The sequence below is a fragment of the Chenopodium quinoa genome, unplaced genomic scaffold (genome assembly GCF_001683475.1).
Source record: "Chenopodium quinoa cultivar QQ74 unplaced genomic scaffold, ASM168347v1, whole genome shotgun sequence".
NCBI lineage: Eukaryota > Viridiplantae > Streptophyta > Magnoliopsida > Caryophyllales > Amaranthaceae > Chenopodium > Chenopodium quinoa.
The window spans coordinates 91,806-113,858 of record NW_018744497.1 but is presented as its reverse complement, the minus strand read 5'-3'; the positions used below and the strand labels follow the sequence as shown (position 1 = coordinate 113,858).

The window sequence follows — 22,053 nt, the reverse complement described above, 5'->3', positions numbered from 1 at the left end:
AGGTCTCAAAGACGGGTCTACCTTTAAATTTGACTTGGTTCGAAAAAGGGTGGCGACTCTTCAAGAGGCCTTGATTGAAGCAGAAGCCTATATACAGGCGACTGATCTTTGCGCGGTAAAACAGTCGGACGGGAAAAGGTTCGACAAAAGAGAAGGACGACAGAAACAGTCGTCAAACAAAGATGAGAAGAGAAAAGAGGTCTGGGCGGCTGACGGCCCAGAAAAAGAAAAAAGAATTCAAACCATACTCCCCAAAGTATGCGTTTAACAAGGATAACCAGTTTATCCTAAAAGAAATCAAGGGACGGATCTCAATTGAGAATCCGGTCCCCATGAAGGGTTCTGCAAACAATCGGAACCAAGATAAATTCTGTGCTTATCATGATGATGTTGGTCATCACACCAATGTCTGCATCAGTCTCATGCGGTATCTGGACCGCCTGGCTGAGCAAGGTGATCTTGACACTTATGTCAAGAAATCTACGGGGAACACTTCCTCAAAAAAGCAGTCGGCCAAAAAGAATCAACAGGCCGACAGCTCCGATACAGATGATGCAGTCGTCTACACCATTGCAGGCGGCTTCTCAGGAGGCGGCCCCACTATTAGGGGCAACAAAGACAATATCAGGCGGTTAGATGTAAATTCCGTTCACCAAGAACGGCCGTCCAAATATTCATTTCCTGAGATTGTCATCACTGAAGAAGATCTAGGAGGGGTAAGAGGGCCGCATGACAACCCTATCGTTATAGAATGTAAAGTGGCCAACCAAAGAGTTGGCCGAATCCTCATAGATACCGGAAGCTCCTCAGATCTCATCAGTAGCAAATGTCTGTCGAAACTAAAATATCAGACTGATTGCATACATCCGGCCTCCCACCCTTTAGTAGGGTTTGGAGGAGGAGTCGTCCACCCACTGGGACGAGTGGATTTACCCATCCGCCTGGGTGAAAAAGGGGAAGGACGACACATGGTAGTCCGGTTCCTGGTAGTGGAAGAACTCTCGGCCTACAACATGATTCTGGGTCGACCAACCCTGAATAAATCCAAGGCTGTTATAATCCCATCTCTTATGTTGCTCAAGTTTGAGAGGGATAATGGAACAGTCGGCTCCCTAAGGGGAGATTAGAGGATGGCCCGAGAGTGCTATCTTTCGGATATCAAGCCCACCGTTATGGCCACTGGGTCAAGCGGTGAAAAAACAGACCTTGACAATGTCAAGGACAGTGCGCTTGTTCAAGAAGCAGGCGGCAAGAAGAGAAAGGCATCCCAGACAGGCGCCGCAAGAAAAGAAAGAAAATAGCAATCAGTGGCAGAGGAGCGGTTGGATGAGTTCCGCCCTCAGCCGGCTGGTGAGCATGCGGACCTGATCTTAGACGACTCACGTCCTGACCGAACAGTCAAAGTTGGGACGACTGCTCTGAGAGTCCTGGGTGACGACTTTCACAAACTATTGAAAGAATACAAGGACATCTTTGCATTCGAAGTCCATGAAATGCCAGGCATTAGTCCTGATCTGGCGGTACATAAACTGGCCGTGGATCCGAAAAAGAAGCCGGTATAGCAGAAGAAGCGGAACCATGGCGAAGAAAGAAGTCAGGCGGCAGCCGCCGAAGTGAAAAAATTACTTGATGCAGGGTTCATTCGGCAATGTTACTTCCCAGACTGGGTTGCAAATGTGGTGCTTGTTAAGAAGCCGAATGGCACCTGGCGAATGTGTGTAGACTACACAGACTTAAACAAGGCGTGCCCCAAAGACAGTTACCGTCTGCCTAAAATTGATAACCTGGTCGACTCAACAGCCGGCCATGCTTTGATGAGCTTTATGGACGCCTATTCTGGTTTCCATCAAATTCCTTTATGGAAGAAAGATCAGGAGAAGACGACCTTCGTCACTGATCAGGGGTTATACTGTTACACGGTCATGCCGTTTGGTCTTAAGAATGCCCCGGCTACCTTCCAGCGAATGATAAACACTGTGTTCTTTGATCAGATTGGGAGAAACGTCGAGGCATACATTGATTGTCAAGACTAAACTTCAGAAAGATCATCTGTCGGACCTCCGAGAAACTTTCGCCACACTCAGGCGGCACCATGTCATGCTCAATCCCAAGAAATGTGTATTTGGAGTTGAGTCTGGGAAATTTCTCGGATTCCTTATCAATCAGAGAGGAATAGAGGCGAACCCTGAGAAGGTGCAGGCGGTCATTGACATGCAGTCGCCTCGTACCGTCCGAGAGGTTCAGAAGTTAACAGGTTGTCTGGCGGCCTTGGGAAGATTTCTAAGCCGATCAGGCGACAAATGCCTATACTTTTTCCAGGCAATTAAGAAAAAGGCAAGGTTTGAATGGGGGCCGGATGCTGAGGCCGCCTTCCAGAAATTGAAAGTTCACTTGCATTCCTTGCCGAGGCTGGTCAGCCCTTTGCCCAAAGAAGTACTCTACATGTACCTGGCCGTCTCTGATCATGCGTTAAGCGTTGTTCTCCTTGCTGAAAGAGACGGCTGTCAGCTCCCGGTCTACTTTGTCAGTCACGTACTGAAAAATGCCGAGTTGAAGTATCCCCTAGTGGAGAAATTTGGTCTTGCACTCTTCATGGCTGTTAAAAAATTGAAGCCCTACTTTTTGGCACATGCAGTCGTCGTGTATACAGACCAACCTATCAAGCGGCCACTTACCATCATGGAGTCGTCAGGCCGAATGATCAAATGGGCCATAGAAATACAGAGCCTCGAAGTTACTTTCGAGCCTAGAAAAGTAGTGAAGGGGCAAGCCTTTGCTGACTTTATTGTTGAGATGACTCGTCCTCCTGACTCTCAAGTTCCAGACCAAGTATGGAAGGTATATGTGGACGGAAGCTCTACTTCAAACGGTTGTGGAGCAGGCGTCATATGTCAGTCGCCAGAGGGCGACAGGTACGAGTATGCTCTACGCTTCAGTTTTCAGGCTTCAAACAATGAGGCAGAATATGAATCTTTACTAGTCGGGATCCGCATGTGCAAGGCGGCAGGGGCAAGAAAAATAGACGCCTGTTCTGATTCACAATTGATAGTGAGTCAGTACAATGACGAATACGAAGCAACCCATCCGGCCATGATCAAGTATTTACAGGCGGTCCGACAAGCAGTCGGCTCCCTTGAGGATTTCCATCTGATCCAAGTGCCGAGATCAGAAAACAACCAGGCGGATGCACTGTCAAAATTAGCATCATCCGCCTCCTCTGATACTCCTCGAACTGTTTTTTGGGAAGTAATGGAGAAGAGAAGCATCGAGGAAAACCCTATTGGAATCCTAGACAGAAGCTCAACCTGGATGGATTCAATCAGGGCATATCTGACAAACGGTACACTGCCGGATGAAACTCAACAGGCGGCAGCACTGAAAAAACGAGCCACCTGTTTTGAAATGATAAAGGGAGAACTTCACAAAAGGGGGTACCTTCAACCCTTCTTAAAGTGTGTTACTCCAGAAAAGGGACGAGAGATACTAGACGATCTTCACTCTGGTTACTGTGCTTCTCATATAGGCGGTAGGACGCTTGCTCAACGGGCAAGGCGGCAGGGCTACTTTTGGCCTACTTTGGAAGCAGATGCAATGGAGATGGTGAAAAAATGTGACAAGTGCCAAAGGTTTGGCAAACTAATTCATCGTCCGGCTACTGACCTCACTACCATTCATAGCCCACTACCATTTGCTAAGTGGGGCATGGACATTCTGGGTCCATATACGCCTGCTACAGGCGGAAGGAGGTACATACTTGTTGCCGTTGACTACTTCACTAAATGGGTAGAGGCGGAGGCTGTAAAGGGAATCAAGACGAAAGATGTAATTTCATTCATTTGGAAAAATGTCATCACTCGGTTCGGGGTTCCCATGTCTATGGTTTTTGATAATGGTCCCCAATTTGAGACGCTTGTTCTCAAAAGCTGGTTGGGTGACCAAGGAATTGCAAACTACTTTGCATTTGTCGGCCGTCCACAAGCAAACGGCCAGGTAGAAGCCTTTAATAAAATCATCTCAGACGGTCTCAAGAAAAAGATTGAACGAGCAGGGGGCCTATGGGCGGATGAACTACCACATGTTCTCTGGGCCATTAGGACGACTGAAAAAGGGGCGACTGGAGAAACTCCATTCCTCCTAACTTACGGTGCGGAAGCTGTTCTTCCAATAGAACACTATGAGCTGACTCTTCGAGTAATGCTATATGACGAAGAGGCAAAATGGGAAGCCATGCGCCTAGCATTAGACTCACTTCCTGAAAAGAGGGGCAATGCTGTTTTGCGCCATGAAATCTATCGCCTGAGAATGACTAGATCATACAACAAAAAAGTACACAGGCGTCCACTCAAAGTAGGGGACTTTGTACTTAGAAAAATGGAAGCAGTTGGTAGGGCTAATGAGTCTGGCAAACTAACTCCCAATTGGGAAGGACCCTACCGAATCTATGAGGAAGTCAGGGACGGTACCTACCGTCTGGAAACACCAGACGGACAACCGTTGCCTCGAACTTGGAATGTAGATAATCTTAAGAAATATTTCTTTTGAATGATGTAAATAGTCAAGAGCTACTTAATAAAAGTTTGCACTTGCTATTCAATTTTGTACTAAGAGGGGCACGCCTACTAACAAATAGTCGGCTACTCTCCATGTTTAATTTTTATTCTTACTTAAAGTGGGGCATGCCGTCTGTACCTTTACAGTCGGCTACTCTCCATTGAGTATTTTTACTCTTCAGAGGGGCATGCCGTCTGTACCTTTACAGTCGGCTACTATCCATTGAGTTTTTCACTCTATCTTCAGAGGGGCATGCCGTCTGTACCTTTACAGTCGGCTACTCTCCATTGAGTATTTTACTCACAATAGGGGCATGTCGTCTGGGCATATAGTTGGCTATTCTCCATAAGAAGATGGCCGACCGGTTCCAAACACATAGCCACCCCCCCTAATACTTAGCTAAAAAGATTAGGGCCTGGCCGACCCTGTGTCTAACAGGCGGCTACCCTCCTTTTACTTAGCACCTACGTTCACCAAGAACTTACCAAGGCCACAGGCCGAATGATCAGACCAGGCGCCAAGCCAACTGATCAAATCTACAAAACTAATACGACCTGTCCCAACATCATAGCAGGCGTCCGGCGGCATCCCTCCGGATGAAATTCGTCGCAGAGAGAAGCTCCCTTTTGGGTGGAACATTGTTCTATAAACTAATTACACGGAACCTATACGACTGTCCCCAAGGGCAACCACGTAGCTGTTTTTGAGACAAGGATAACTCTATCACTAACCAAACCAGTGGTAGCAGTTGACATCTGAGTCAGATGACCGCCTGTATTACTTGGGATAAATGCAGGGGGTACCTCTTGAGTTAATAGCCAACAAACATTGGCGAATCAAGGGGTCTAGCCGGCCTCCGCCGCCTGGTACCTCTACTTCTCAAGCAAGAGTGACGGCGACTGAGTAACTCCAACGTTAACTCATAGTGACTCCCTCAAATTTGGTAGGGAACCTAAAAGGTTTGAGTAGACCGCCTGTTTTTTGGCAAACAGGGGCACTCAAACCCCTATTCCTACTAGGTAACCTATTGAGTTAATAGCCAACAAACATTGGCGAATCAAGGGGATCAGCCGGCCTCCGCCGCCTGGTACCTCTACTACTCAATCTAGAGTGTGACAGAGACTAAGTAACTCCTATGTTAACTTATAGTCACTACCTCAAACTTAGTATGGAGCCTAAAAGGTATGAGTCGTCCGCCTGTTTTTAGCAAACAGGAGCTCTCAATCACTACTCCTGCTAGGTTAACAAATTATGAGTTAAAAGCCAACAAACATTGGCGAATAAAGGGAAACAACCGGTACCCGCCGCTTGTTATCTCTACTACTCAGTTCCTTGGCGACTAGGTAACACTCATGTTTACTTGGTCAGACCACTTTCCTACTTGGTTAAATTTACAAATGACAAGACCGCCTGCCTAAAAAGGATCCAGTCTTTAAAATAGTTTGAATACCGATTAGATAAATGGCCGACTGATCGTCTATCCTGGAAACAGACAACCAGTCGTCCAGGGGCATAGGCGGCGTGACTAACTATCCGTACCTGTCTGCAACTATTGGCCATGCAAAACAGTCGGTCTAGTGAACAATTGGATATTAGAATATGGAATACTTAGACAAATTTGAGGCAAAACAAAAATTCATTAAAAAGAAGCCGACCATTAAAGACCGGCAAAATATTCAAAGCCCCGGCCCCCTGGCCGGGTAAATACAAAACAAACGGCACGCAGGTCGTGGAAAGAATACATAAAGCTTAAGAAGGGGGCAGATCTTCAATATTAGCAGCTTCCGCCTGGTCAGCACTCTTCTTGCTGGACTCGGCTTCAGCTGCATCCTTTTTTGATGCCTTACCCCCAAGCGGCACAAGCGCCACTACCGGCTCCTCCTCCTCCAACGCTTCTTCCAACGCCTCTTCCTCAGCAGCCGCCAGGATCTCTTGATTATAAGTATCAGAACACTGGCGGTACGTTCTTTCCCAAGAGGCAAAGTCGGCATTGGGGAAGAGGCGGCCCCAGGTCATGCGCTGGATTTGAGCGGAGTCTTCCATCATCTCCCGGACCAGCTCTTTCTTCTCTTGCTCGGCCTTTTCCGAGAGCTCTTGAGTAAGACTCTTCTCCTGGGTCACCAGGCGTTCCTTTACGTTGGCCAAGGATTTCTCCAAGGCTTCGTATGAGTACATCTTTAGGCAAAGAGTTTTCAGCTCGGCCTTGAGATTTGTGATGGTCGCCTCCAGCTCGTCATTCTTCTTCTGGGCCGCCTCTAACTGAGCCCGAACAGCGGCGGTAGCCTGCGCCTGATAATAAAGAATATCAATGGTCAGAACTTCATTTTGGGCAATTTGAAACATTGCCTTATCACAGTCAGAGGCGGCCATAGCTTTTGCAGCCTTTACCTCTTTGTTCTTCCGATCAAGCGGCTTGCGAAGGCTGTTCACTCGGAGCAGGGCCTAAGTACAAAGAAACAGGTGTCAGTTTCCAAACAAAAAAGAAAACAAGCGTCCAGAAATTCAAATACTCAAAAATATGCTAAGTATACCTCAGCAAGGACCCCTGCAATCCCGTCTAGGTCAAGGGTGCCGACACCCCTGACCGCCTCCCTTTCAGCTGGAGGAACTGCCCTGATCATAGACTTGGCCATCTCTACCAAGTCAGGCTCCTGAGGGCCGACTGCATCAAGCATAAACAAACGGATTAGACCTAGTAAAAAAGGGAGCGAGTCTAAAATTTACAAGGACAACTTCTTACTTTTAGGCGGCCCAGTTGGAGTTTTAGAAGAAGTGGCCGGTTGTTTCTCAGCCGCCACATGTTTCCTGGCAGAACCAGGAGAGCTCCCAACAGTCGTCTTCCGGGCCTTGGGGTCTGGCTGTTGGGAAGATGAAGCTCTTGGAGCACCCGTCTAAAAAAGAAGAAAAGCGTCAGTATATGCATAAATACAACTCCAAAAAAAGGGTGAAAGATTCGGAGCTCACCAAGGGTGCCCCCTTCTTGGGGGAGTCGGTTGAAGCTTGTTGCATGATAGAGGCCCGCAACATGGCCGCCGCAGTCTTGGAGGCGGTGATTTTGCTCATGGCGTCAGCTGCAAAAACAAACAACAAAGTTAATAAAAGATAACAACAAATGTATGGAACAACAGAGTATTCGACAGGCCGACTACCTCTTGAGCACCGACTGCTGAGGCCACAGGCGGCCAAAAAGTACTCGTCATAGAGCCACTTGAAGCTCGGGACGCAGTGCAGGGGTACTTGCTCTCGTACCCCTGAAGTAGAGTCGACCCTCGACTCTATTTTAAAGAGTCCTTTATCAAGGATATCTTTCTTAGCCTTGGGGGGAACAGGCGGCATGCTACGGCCGCCTGCAAGAAGGGGCGGATTCCTGTTCCACCTATTGAAGCGCTTGTTCAGCTCAATGTCTGAACTCTCAATGATGAGGAAGGTGCTCCGCCAGTCCTTCCACTTGTTTGCTTTACCTCTCGTCATGAGGTAGCCCCTGTGGCTTGTCAATTGATACCAGCCGGTACCGCCTGTCTTAGGGGTCCGGCTGAGATAGTTCATATGGGCGAAAGCCTCGAAGCTCGGCTCCACCCCGTGCAATTCGCACCCGGCCACATAGCCGAGTACGTTTACCCAGGAGTTTGGGGCTAACTGCCATAACCCCAACTCATACCCATCCAAAATCCGCTGAACAGCCGGATGTAATGGGAAGCGCAGCCCTGCCTTGATGGCCGCCTCGTAGCAGCCAAAGCAGGCGCTATCATAACTGGAACCAGCCGGCCAGACGACTGTGTCTTCTGGATCTGGCACAAACACTAGAAAGTCGGGGCCCATGGTGTGGTTTGCAATAAAGCTCTCCACTTTCTCTTGCATGGCTGTGATCCGGCCCCGAGGTACCGTGCAGTAATAGGGGGTATTTAGCTCTCGGTGAGAGGCGGATGGCTCCGCCCAATTGTCCCCCTTCTCAACTGCGTGAGAAAGTCTCGCCTCTTGCAGGCGGCTGTTTTTCTCTTCTGTGTCCAAAGAAGCATGACCAGAAGAGCTTGACTCAGAATCGTCCTCTGACGAGTCCGAAGAGGACGACTCCTCCCCTCTCCCGGAGGGGCCCGCCTCCTCTCTTTGAAAAGGAGCAGATTTGTTAACTGTTAAATGGGAAGGGGTCACTATGACTCCTCCCTCAGAATTGCCGGCTTTCAGGCCGCCTTGTTTCACTTCCACATCTGGCGCCTGGTTAGATGTTTCACTAAGCGGCACCCTGTGGGAGGAGCCGTCTGAATTTGAGATCCTAGCAGTCTTTTTCGTTCTGGCCATCCTGCTCTGCATAGACACAGATACAGTCGGACTTTGTATAAAGGGAAAAGATGGGTCCGGAAAAGGGCAGGCGACACTCCTAGTCCTAGATTCAGCCGTCCCCGGTGACCGGCTGATCACTAACCTAGGGCGTGTCGTGTGCTTCCGTGGTGCCATTTCAAAAAATAAAAAGAAAATTAAGAGTAAGAGAACTGACAGTTGCCTGAACGAGTGACGGTTGATGAAGTTCTGAAAATCCTGTGCAGTCGGCTTGTTAGAACAGGCGGTAGGCAGAAAAGGTCCGAAATGTCAGAGCAAGTTCAGGGGTCCGAATGTTCTCAAATAGTTCTCAAAGTGTGAAAATGACTCAAGACAATCCTCCCTTATATAGGCGAAGTGAGAAGGCGAAGGGTCACTTCCAGAATTCAAAATTTGGGCGGGAAAATCTCTCGTCCTTTCGCCGACTGACACCTGTAGAAGGTCGCCGCCTGTTACAGTGCGACACCTGTCACCGGTAACACGTGACCAGTCACGTGCCACCTGTGAGGGGCAAATGATTAGGGGATTTTGCTCCCACCAATTGGAATGCGCCACGTGGTCCAATCAGGTCCTGCCAAGTGTCCCCCAGTTGGAACTGTTAGGGCTTGCCACGTGGCACGCGCTTATTCGTCCACCTTGGACCTGTTATGTCATGACATGTGGCATACTCCATGCCTAATGGAGAAACCGGCCACCCAGGCCCAACTTCCGAGGGAAGCCCAATCGGCCCTAGGTTAACCCAAACCTAGGATGGGCACGTTTCCCAAGGTTATAAATACCTCCCTTAATCCTCATTAAGGGGGATTACGAAAAAACACATTAATTACACACAGTAATAACCGGCTGATCTCGCTAACAAAGCAGATTACCTACATTAAACACTCTCACCTAGAGAGACCCAATCACTTTAATTTCCGCATTAATTACTCCTTAATCAAGTACTAACTTGACCGTTGGAGGCGGAGCTCCCACCACCAGGAGTCTCCGTTATTTTGCAGGTACAGGCGTCCGGTTCCAGTCTCGGAATTGTAACTCTCCCGCAGGACATCAGAAAACCCCGAAACGGTTTATATAACCATCATTAATTTTCAACATTACCGACGGCTTATCCATCGATAATTTTTATCGATGCCTATTTTCCATCAGTAAAAAGTTTTTTTTAAATAAAATAAAATTATGTCTACCGATGGCGGTATCTTATTAATATATTAATTTAATAAAAATGTCGATGGCTTTGTACCATTGGTAGTGACATCGGTAAATTATATTGCTAAACATTTTTTTAAAAAAAATTGATTTCGTTTCAAATTTAAGTCTGAAACGAAACTAGAAGAGAGAGTGTGAAGTGCGATGGTGTTTTAAGAATGGACGCTTCACTTAGGGTGATTTTGAGCAAATTTTCCTACTTACTAATACTCTATTAAAGAGAGGTTTCATAATTTTGTAGATTGATTTTACCATGTAGACCAAACTAGCAATTTTTTAGAAGTCCTACAAAGATCCTACATACACCGGTTTATTAGAGCATGCATTGTCTTGATCAATATAATAAAAAGTTTGGATTTTTACATTTTTTTCACCATCTTTCAACACTATCTACTAGCAGTCATTGACATTGACAATGCTTATGATCTCAACAATATAATTTTTAACATTGTAAGGTCTACTAAAAGCGAATGGAAAGTCATAGTTGATTTTGAATGGACAATCCTTAAGTCTTTGGCTGAAAGACATATTGAAACAGGAATTGAAGATGAAGCCATTAATTTGGTTTATCAAGTTTCATGGGTATTGTTTTGTTCATAAAATAGAAGTGTATTTCCGTGTGAAGAATGGACAACTCATCCTTCAAGATTTTTCAGAATAGTGGGAACCCAATAATTATTTCAAGTTTAAGAACCAAAAGCCAATGTTGTAGTAGCATTGGGTTTGAATTTTGGTGATTAAAATCAAGGTGTTGGTACATAAGAAGATATAAAGTGTTACAATAGATTTTTCCATTTAAGTAGTTTTTGCGCAAGAGAAGAGTGCTCCTCCTTACAAGGATTGACTCCTTTATAATCATTCGCTTATAAGTCATGCTTGAGAAAAAATGTTTTGGTAGAGAATGAGTGTTGTTATTGCTAAGATGTATAGGACACACATTTTTGTTCAAGTATAGGACAACATATGACACATTTTTGTCGGTTTTATATATATTTGCAAGGTCTGAAGATTTTGTATGATTTGAAATGACTTGTTTAATATTGTTGACTCCTTTGAAATTTATTCAACATATTATAATATAGCTAGTGGTGAATGTACCAGTTTTTATTAGTGAGTTCAATCAACATGAAATAATTTATTATAAAACTATTCATATATTAACAAATTACATGAATATATTGTGAGAACCACTCCTATTGTGAGACCACCCTTTATTTTGAGAACTCAAATCTCGGTTCACATGCAATACAACACTTTCCCACAAAACGCAACTAATTAAGTACATAACCTGCAATATCATCTTTTGTTCCTGTCTTCTGTATTGGATACCAATCTTCCTCCAAAGTAGACTTCAGTCTAGGCATTTCAAATTCAAAATTCAAATTCATGGAGCTTGAAAGTTCCTTTTATTTCAACCGTCTGTGCCTAAGGTCTAATATGATGTATAGAAAATGTATTTGAATCTTTTCCACGTCTACAAAAGAAGTTACATCGGACTGTTGGCATCAAAATAGGAGATATCCCTTTGCCAACTTTTAAACAAACAAAATTAGTATAGTTGAAGTGGTTAAATAAACAAAGCAAAAACAAATCCCTAAAACTAAGATTTTAAAACTGTAAATTTTCCAACTTGCTAGATATTATGAGAACTCAAATCTTGTGAGAACCACTCCTATATTTATTTATTTTTTTTTTAATGAAGAAAGAAACAGAAATAACAAAACTCTATCATCGACATCTTATTTGGGAAAATATTTTCTCTCTCTTTCTCCCTTTTTCTTCTTTCTCTCTCCTTCACGCCAGTCCTTCCATTGAAGAAGGCCCATATATTACGACATTTTCACAGGTATTTCTAGAAATTTTCTCTCTCCTCATTCTTCTTGTTTCTCTCCTTGACGCCATTGATGAGCACTTGAAAGCTTTAATTTCAGTATTTTTTTATATTATTTTTAACTTCTATATCTTCCACATTCTCATATGGTGGTTTAATATTGCAATTTGGGGGTTTTGGGAAACAACCGAAAAAATGAGAAAAAAATATTCCATACTTCCTCTGTTCTTTTTTACTTTACTTGACCTGCTTATTTTATCACGCTTGTCAACGCAAAACTTTAACGATCAATAACTTGAATTCTTCATAAGTAAAAATTATAGAAGTTCTATAATATGATAGAACTTATTGAGACGAATTTAAAAAGATCCCACATGAATATGTTTTTCCTTACATATTATTCACAAAAGACGGTCAAAGGAGGGGTAATGAATAGTGTAAAAATCAAAGCGGATCAAATAAAAAAGAACGGAAGAAGTATTAAAAATGGGCATAGTCTTTGGTTTATTGGAAATTGGTATTTGAACTACTATATTGATTTATTATCTCAAACTTTCTTCATAGTATTAATTTTTGACAAAATTGCAAAAAATTGACTGAATTTCGGTGCATAATTATCAATAATTTACCTGGTTATTCAATTTGATAAGATCTTGATATTTGAATGAATTTTGGTGTATAATTGTACTTGATATTCAGCTGTTCATATCAATGGAAGATATCAAGATTATGAGCTTCGAAGGGGGGAGAGAGACTGGGAATCAACTGAAAAAGCTTTGAGGAGAGAGAAAAATATCATACAGTAGATTGAAATGGAGTAATAAATAAGGGTAAATTCAAGTTTCTCTCTAAGATAAATCTGTGAATATATCTCCTCTCACAACCTAGTTATTTTCTTTTATTTTTTAAATGATAAAAGCAAAATAATAAAGTGGCACGTAAATCAATGCATAAAGTTGTGAGAGGAGATAAACTTGAATTGTTAATCTCTGATATTAACTGGGGTTCCCTCATAAAATAAGGAAGATTATGTTATTTACAAAATTGTCATTACTTACACCTAATAATCACATCCATCAAAATTTTCAGATCCAACGGTTATAGGATGGTTCACATATTAAAAGAAGTTCTCATATGAAGAGGGTTCTCACTGAACTTATAACCGAGTTACGATAAGAACTAGGTGAATAATAGACACTAGGAACTAATTAGGGCCGTTAGATCTACCTTAGATGCGCGCTTGATGAGCCGCTCAGATTAATTCAAACATATTCCATTCATTTCCCAACCAACTAGCCGCACTCTCTCATTTCTCTCTCCTCCATTGCAACAAATACCTCTATATTTGTTTTTCTATTTTTTTTTTAAATCACGAATTTCAATTACACTGGTTTATCATTAATTGTTTTGTCAATTTAAGGTTCTTTATAGTGAAATTCGTTCTTTTATTTATAATTTATGAGGTTATGAATGGTTATAGCGACTGACTTTGTCAATTTTGGTACTTGCATTTCACTAATTGGTGCTTAAACTTTGATGCACACTAATTGTTTAACAATATTCCCCACTGAATCCTATTATTTTATCAAATTCAAATGTAGATATAAACTAAGTAAAAGTAAAACAATTATATTTAAAAGTATTATCAAAAGACTAAAATTATCATGTAGCAAATTAATTGCGATATATGATTATTAATTTTGTGTTGTACAAAGTATAATAAAATTTCTCGAGATTTTTAATTGCTCATATGTTAGAGTTAATTCTTGCGAAAATTTCTTATGATTGAGAAAATTGTCGAGGTTCTTATGATTGCAAAACTTCTCTACTATTCATCAAGAGCTTACTTCGATCTTAAATTTTCTTTTTATATGGATTTTTGTGAAGTTAGATTTTATGTTTCATTATTATGTTATATTAATTGCTTATTATGTAGTTTGCTTCTATTTTATTTTGATTGGATTAGATTTTAAGTTATTTAATAATGTTGTTTAAATTCAAAGTTTGTACATATTTAATTGATGATCTTCTTATTTGACAAAGATCAGTAGAATTACAGTGAATCATGTACCTGATAATTTAGTTCATAAAGGTAAGTTATGCGAATTGAAGTCTTTCATATTGTTTTTATCTTTTAATCATATTTTTTAATCATGTGAAAGTAGATAAAAATATGATAAAAGTAAATCAATCAGACTCTTATGTATCTTTCATACTTGTAAAATTTTAGACTTGCAAGGATTTGGTTGTTACCATAATCATTGACTTCAGCTTGAATATTGATAACCTTTACTTGTACAATTTAGCTTGAAGGTATATATAGCTTTGGGTCTTCATTAGTGTGGGCCAAATATAAAGAAGTTGCTATTAATTTGAATTCTCATCCATTTATTCCTAGTATTGCCTTAGTTGAGTTTATCATGAATTGTGTGTCATACCATGAATTGTGTGTCATACGAAGTTGCTATCTTCATAGTGCTTGGACACGTAACAACATATGGGAGATGGCTGTCCCTACAAGGATGGGGGCTTGAGAGAACATGTAGGTGATGCAAAATAAGACGAGGCAGGCAATGAAGACAAGCAAGGTTCAATTAGAGATGCAGGTCTCTAGACAATATATCATGGATAAGTCTCATTTACCATATGAACAAATTCTGTTGTGCCTTTTTCTCCCCAACTGTATACTGTGATCAACATAATGCAAAATGTTTGGTCTGAATCATGATCTTGTTTGGTCTGAAATGTGATTGTGTATACATTGTGTAACAATGAAGCTGAAACAACAGACTACAGAGGACCTTTCTTTCAGTAAGTTATGGCAAAGATTGCTAAACTAGATTGAATACTAAAATGGAAGCTAACAGGTCTCCAGAACAGGCATAGCTGTGCCAAATTTCAGCAGCACATTGTGTTTGGACACTCTTAAAGAAATAATTAAAGAACAGGTTTATTATTATTATTAGGTGTGCTAAAACCTATTAGCTCAAATGGTAGAGCACTATGCAAATGCATAGAAAATGTAGGTTCGATTCCTACCTAGGTTGTTTCTAAAAGTAACTAAAAAAAACTCAAAGTAAACCAAATTATCTCAAAAGTAAATCAAAATATCTCAAAAAGTAAATTAAAAGTGAGCTTATATAAAGGTAATCTTCTTTAAGGGAATCCTTCGACTACAAAGTGTGTTAAAACCTATTAGCTCATAGAGCACTATAGGAACTAGGTAAATGTATACAGATGTAGGTTCAATTCCTACATGAGTTCTCTTTATTAGAAAACATAAAACAGTAAAAAGTTATTTAAAATACCTCAAAAGTGCATAAAAATGATTAAAAAGCAAATCAAATTAGCTCTAAGGTATAAGAACAATTAATTAGCTTTTAATAATTAAGTGACTATGGAAACTTTGTTAAAGAGCAAAAATCCGAGTCATTGACTTTCACACCATTACAAGATGAGTCAAGGTATAAGAAAGAAGTATGTGGAACTCAATGTAAAGGTTTTCAAATTAAAAGTAAATAAAACAATAGCAAAAGTAAATAAAATAAATTTCAAGAGTATATGTATAATTAAATCCTTGAAAGTGTTATATAAACATAGAAACTGAGTCATTGGCCTTTAAATCATACAAACGAGTAAAGGTTTTTAAGTAAAAAGTGAATAAAATAATACAAAAAGTATATATAAGTTTTTAAGGTAGATAACTACTTAAATAGACAAAATTAAATAAAAATAGTTTCACTAATAAATAAACCTACGTGTGATTTGAACCCACATCTTTTGTACATTTGCACAATACTCTACCTATTGAGCTAGTAGGCTAGTGTACATTAAAACATTTGAGGTAAGGAAAAAATAATCAAAAGTAAATAAAAAATCTCTAAAGTAAATAATAAAATCTAAAAAGTAAATAAGAAAAATCTAATGAGCTCAAACATTACCCTCGTAATAGCAGAGAAAAATTATCACTCAAGATATATATCCTCACCTTCACATGCCATGGTTTTTGCATAAGCTACACACATAAGAAAAAAAATAAATAAATAAGATAAAAACAACACAATATAGTTGTGCAACCACTCTTTACTGAAATATGACCACAAATAGCAAAATCTGCAATACCCTTATTGCTCTACTACCAAACAGCAACCCCACATAGCAACTCTTCACGCAGCCATTAACATCAACACCACACAACAAAATACAAAATTCAATTATAACCCAGGGGAGTATCAAACTAACATACATGACTCGGTACCAAAAAACAAGGGACAGTTAGAAACCATGCCTAGTATCTTAATAACTGCAAATGTAGGTACAAAATACTAAAAAGTAAATCAAAATACTCCAAAAGTAAATCTAAATATCTTAGAAGTATACCCTTGAAGGCAAAATCAAACAACTAAACCCAGAATTAAAAAGCATAACCACTCAGATAGAACACTGATTTAGAGTAATTAAACAAAATAAAAACAACACTCTAATTTAATAGATAAAATTGAAGATCTCAATCGAACAAATAAGACGAAAAAAAAAACTCATATCATACAAAACTATACAAATAAAAACAGAACATAAAATCACTAACATAACAATGTGAAATCATTAATCAGATTACAAAAAACCAATGACGAAAACCGATGAACAAATTAATCAAACAATAAACAACAAATAAAAACCCTAATTTCAAACTTGAAACAATTGAAATTAAAAAAAAAATCGTGAATAATAATAATAGAATGAAGACAAAATAACTTACTTGATCGGAAATAACAAACGACGATGATCCAATAACAAATTCAAGAGTTTCAAATGTGAAAAATGAAGGAGAAATTCGCAAGAGAGAGAATCAGAATGAAGAGAGAGTAAGTTTGGAGAAGAGAGAGAAAGAGAAAAAAGATACTGGGAAGATTCGAGGTAGTCATTCAAATCCCGAATTACAATTTTACCCTTAATGAAGCGGATGAGATTTCAGCCGTCGGATGATACTCGATCAACGGCTGACAATAGTTCTCAGTTCTCATTATTCACCATGGTTCTCTCTCACACACACATATATATATTATACTTCCTCTGCCCGGAGTTATCTGCAACAAAGGACTAAAATGCGGACTCCTAGGCAAAACTTCTTAAGCAAGATTAATGAAAAGTAAGAGGAGAGAGAAGGGATAATTAAACCAAATTAAAATAAAACACACAATTAAACATTGGAGAACAACCACCCCACGAACCACCAACACCCAACCCACGAACTACCGCACCACCCCACGAACCACCGACACCACCACCAAAACCCACCATCGCACAAACCAAACCACCGAAACCGCCACCCCACGAACCCCCAACACCCAACCCCACTTACGCAACTCCCACGAAACCACCGAAACCAACACTAAAACCCACCACCCCACAAACCAAACCACCGAAACCGCCAACCCACGTTCCTCCAACACCCAACCCCACTTACGCAACCCCCACGCCGAAACCAACCACCCCACAAACCAAACCACTGATTTCCAGATCTAGAATCGAAATCCACCACACCAAAACCCACGAGTTTAGCAACAACAGTGGCGACGGAAAGGGGTAGGGGATGGTCGGAGAATTGTGCGACGATTTATGGTCTGGGATGGTCGGAGTTTAGCAACAACAGGGGCGACAAAGGTGGTGCTTCGTTTTTGGGCTCGTCTAGGCTGGTGTTTTGGGCGACGAAGGTGGTGCTGGTGTTATGGGCGACGAAGGTGGTGCTGGTGCTCTAGGTTCGTGGTGGTAGGGGCAGCGAAGGTGGCTGTGGTAAGGTGGTAATTAGTTGGTAATTGAGTGTAATTAAAAGAATGTAAATAATGTTAAAAATTTTAAGTAAGGGTAAATGTGACATTTTACTACTAAAAATTTACCAAAAAAGGAAATAAAAAACATTGTTGTAGATAATAGCGAGCACCTATTTTTAGTAAATGTTGCAGATAATAGCGGGCGGAGGGAGTACTAAGGAATCATAGCACAACAACACTTTTGTAGTGATTCCAATGATTTTCATCATACTCTCTGTTATCCAAGTATTGTATGCTTTGTTTCAAGAAATTAACCACTACTAAATTGTAGTGGTTATGTAAACTGAATGGAACAAAGATCTGTCATTAAAATTGTATTTTTATTCGCCTTTGAATTTAAAATTAGAATGAATACATTTTATTTCAAAAAGTTAACATAATAACTACCAATAAACATACTAAATCAACACCTACAATATTTTCTTTAATATCCAATCATATAAAGATTGATTAATTCAGCCAAAGTTGTTATGGGAGAAGGCTTTTTTGGTTATTGATAAGGTTTTTGTGCTTATGAAGGATCTTGAGATAGGAGAGAAATCTCTAGAGGTCTCTGTATATTAATGTGGAAATAAAACATGTAATTCATTTAGTTCATATGATTGTTATTATGTAATAATTTCATAAGTTATTATAGTACTTGCATGCATTGAGATCAATGCCAAAGAAGAAACACGATGGATTTGACATCAATCTAAATACGATCATAAGAAATGACCACCCCTGAACAATGTTTAATTTTATCATTGAAGGGGCGCAGACGGAGCCAGAGATATTGTATCATCTCTTGCGATCATAAGTGGTTGTTCAAATTTGACAATCTCTTCACTATACACACAAGAAAATTTATTAAGTAAATGAAATATATATTGAATAAAGAAGATTAAAGATTAATAAAAGTTAAATAAAAAAAAATTTACCTTTACAATGAATTTTTGGCACAAATTAATAGTCAACCACTAATTGACACATTTCTAGCATTTCTTTCATTCTTAATTTGTTCATTCACTTACAAACAAAATGAACTTTAACTCCTTTTTCTCCACATTGTATCGAACCCTTTACCTTTGAAGCTAACTCTTCATCATGAATGTTTGTAAGAACTTTGCAGGTTGCTTCCTTAGCCACAGTTGGTTGCGGCAGACCAGTATCAGCCACTTCATTAGCTAACTCCTTCTGAATGTTACTATGCAATTTGGCTACTTCCTTAATAACATCCCTTTCCTTTTCTGCATCTGCACCCAATAGCGGATCATCCGAGGGGCCAATAGGGACCTGGCCTCTGGTCCAAGCCCGGAACCTATTAGGGTGATTGTTGTAATTTATTAATATAGTCTAGTAAAAAAAAATGTACGAGTTGGCCCAACTTTATGTACTACGTATATGGTTTCTAACATATCCTACAACGGCAAAGCTAAAGCCTAAAACTCACTTTTGAGTATTTTGACCTTTCCACCTACATTATCTCCTAGCATCCAGATTCTTTAGTCATTATTATACTTGTTTCTCTATTTTCTTAAAAACCTTAAGATGTACTAGCGAAGTATAAATTTGGCGATATTGTTCGCATTTGTTTTTATTACTTCAGTTGTATAAATGTATTTACATGTAACCCATTTAATTTTGATCGGCCCCCTAAAGAATTTTTTTCAAGATCCGCCACTGTCTGCACCAAATGGCTGATATATCAGCCCTTCATTTATAGCAACTTCAGAGGTTTCTTCATTGATACGGATAATATGTGGATCGTCAACATCATCATCACCATCATTCTTTTCAAGGTTTTCCATTCTGTTTTGCTCTTCCCAAGTAGAATACAAAACATTTGAGACATCCTTCAACTCATCATAAATCTTCACAACTTCATCACATAACAAAAAAAAAAAAGAAAAAAGAATATGCAACACACAAAATTGCAACAATATGACATTTGTTGCTTTCTGAGCTAAAAAGCAACAATACTTGTGTAGACACCTAATTGTGTTCCCCAAACACTTAACCTAGTGATGAGTGCCTTTCACGTTTTGATTGACGAGTTCGACAAAGAGTTGAAGGGTCGCGCAAAGTTTCCTTAAGCCTTGACCATATTTATAACCTTAATCAAAATGTTTTAATCCAAAATCATTTATTTTGTATCCTTAAACTCAAAATCATTCATTTCGTGTCCTTAAAACATTCATTTCGTGCCCAAATTATAAAAAACGTCCAAGCTGATTATTTTTGTCCATGTTCACAGTCCATTTATTGTTTAGATAGATGAGGCTTGTAAATAGCTTTCCAACGATATATTATAAGCTGAAATCTGACTTAAAACGAATGAGATATGGCCAAAATACTAAACCGAGCCTAGGTCCATCTTTACTACGACTCAAGGATTATATGGAGTCCAAATATTTTATTTAGGCCCTATATGATCATATTCCTAATCCTAAATTAGCTAGGAGTCCAAAGATCGCGAGTTTGAGATCGAATAGAACTCTTGTGGTAATCCTTGATTTACTAGAAGACGTTCGGATATATTTTCCAAAGATAAACCATCAGAAACAAAACTCTTTTCGAACTATTATATCTTTAGAAACCATCACACAGCGACAGGATCATCGTGCCGCGTCAGTCTTGTCGCGATGCGACAAGGGTTAACGTGACGCGACAAACCTGTGCCGCTGCGTCAAAGAAATTCTATCACAGTTCAGACTTCTGATCTTTTTCCGATCGTTCGACTCTCTTTGTTCCTTATAAATAGAGGTCATTTTCCCCGTTTGCAATCATCAACAATCATCATCAATCCTGATCAACACATCCTGATCAACCCATGATTCTTAATTCCCATGTTCTTAGCCTTAGCTTAAACACATCCTAGATACATCATTCACTATACTTCCTTTGCGTGATTTGAATACTCCAAACCATACTCGACGTTGTCTTCGACCTCGATGTGAAAGGTTGATAATTTTGAGGGTTTGGTCCCAAATCTATATTTCTATTCTTAATTAATATATTGGTTTATTATTTACTTTATTGATTTTACTTTCTTGAAGTTTACTAAGGTGTGTATTAACAAGAAGGTCGCGACATCAAAGTAAGTAATTTAATTACTTTTTTAAATAGAAATCATGTTAAGAATAATGTGTTGATTTTGATTACTAGAAATCATGTTTAGGATAATGTGTTGATTTTGTTATTAGTGAAATGCTAGGATTGTTATTAATATGTTTAGTATCATACCTAGGATCTTATTACTAACGATATTTTTTTGGTGATTGTTTCAGGGTTTTTTTGGAATCTCTCGGGATACAGGTCTAGAATATAATCGGACGATCGCGGACACCTGCAAAACAACGAATATTCTATTTGACAGAATATTCACCTCCGACGATCAAGTTAGTGATAGGAAAACAAAGTAATCTAGAGAGTGAAAGTAGAGAGAAGTTGGAGCAATTTAATACTCTTGAATGATATGTCTCTATCCACCCCTTCCATCATAAATGATTGGATATTTATAGGTGTGGAAATGTGTGTCATCTAGGGTTTGATGACCTAGAATAGTGTGCTTTGATTGGCAGTGCAATCAAGTAAGGACAAGTATCCTTTGGGGGCGCCGTTTTAGCACCTTTCTCGAGATTTGGGGCCTCCTGATGTACGGAGGCCTTTCTCTCATTCAGGTGCTCCCATGTTTTTCCACGTGTCGGCTTCCTACTAGGATACGTGTTGCCCTTCTATTGGGCCACGTGTCACTATAGGATTGGGCCACGTGTCAGGGGTATTTTCACCCTAAATATTTTCCCCTGAGAGAGGGTGGCTCGTACCACACGGGCTGCCTCCTTTGATCTTCACTCATCCAGGGTCGCTCGTGTGTCGGGCTGATGGAGCATCATTGTTAAAGAGAGACAGACTGTTCCGTTCGTCTGGTCATGGGATTATTCCTTTCGGCTAACTGCCTTAGTCGGTCTGCCTGATTTCATTAGTGGACTTAGGTTTTAAAATCAGTCGGACGAGTAGTGCCGCTTGGTATCAGGTGGGACACTTGTCCTCCGTATTTTCCAGACTGAAGGTTCGAATTCTACTGACTTGGCCGTTTATTTTTTGATGTGTCGTTAAGGCAACTGTTCATCTTCCCGTCTTTAATGACAGAGCGATTATTTTAACCGTTTAAACTTCTAGGTTAAACTTTTCAAAAGTAGTCGTTTGAGCTTTTGGTGAGAAAAGTGGTTTTACCATTTTGTCCTCATAAATTTTGCCTATAAATAGGACCGGTTTGACTTCGTAAAAACACTTTGGATTTTTATATTTTCTAGAGAGAAGTCAGAGCTTTTAAAGAGA

The 22,053-nt window shown here is 40.1% G+C and overlaps 2 long non-coding RNA genes across 2 annotated transcripts; one reads left to right on the top strand and one right to left on the bottom strand.

The window, feature by feature from the left end:
• Positions 1-11,139: 11,139 nt before the first annotated feature.
• On the bottom strand, positions 11,140-17,157 carry LOC110697670. Its single transcript, XR_002506533.1, has 3 exons — positions 16,662-17,157; positions 12,532-15,917; positions 11,140-11,603 (listed from the first exon to the last, which is right to left on the bottom strand). It is a non-coding gene; the product is annotated as an uncharacterized LOC110697670 (long non-coding RNA).
• LOC110697669 lies at positions 11,619-14,627 on the top strand. Its single transcript, XR_002506532.1, has 3 exons — positions 11,619-11,917; positions 12,602-12,732; positions 14,379-14,627. It is a non-coding gene; the product is annotated as an uncharacterized LOC110697669 (long non-coding RNA).
• Positions 17,158-22,053: the final 4,896 nt, after the last annotated feature.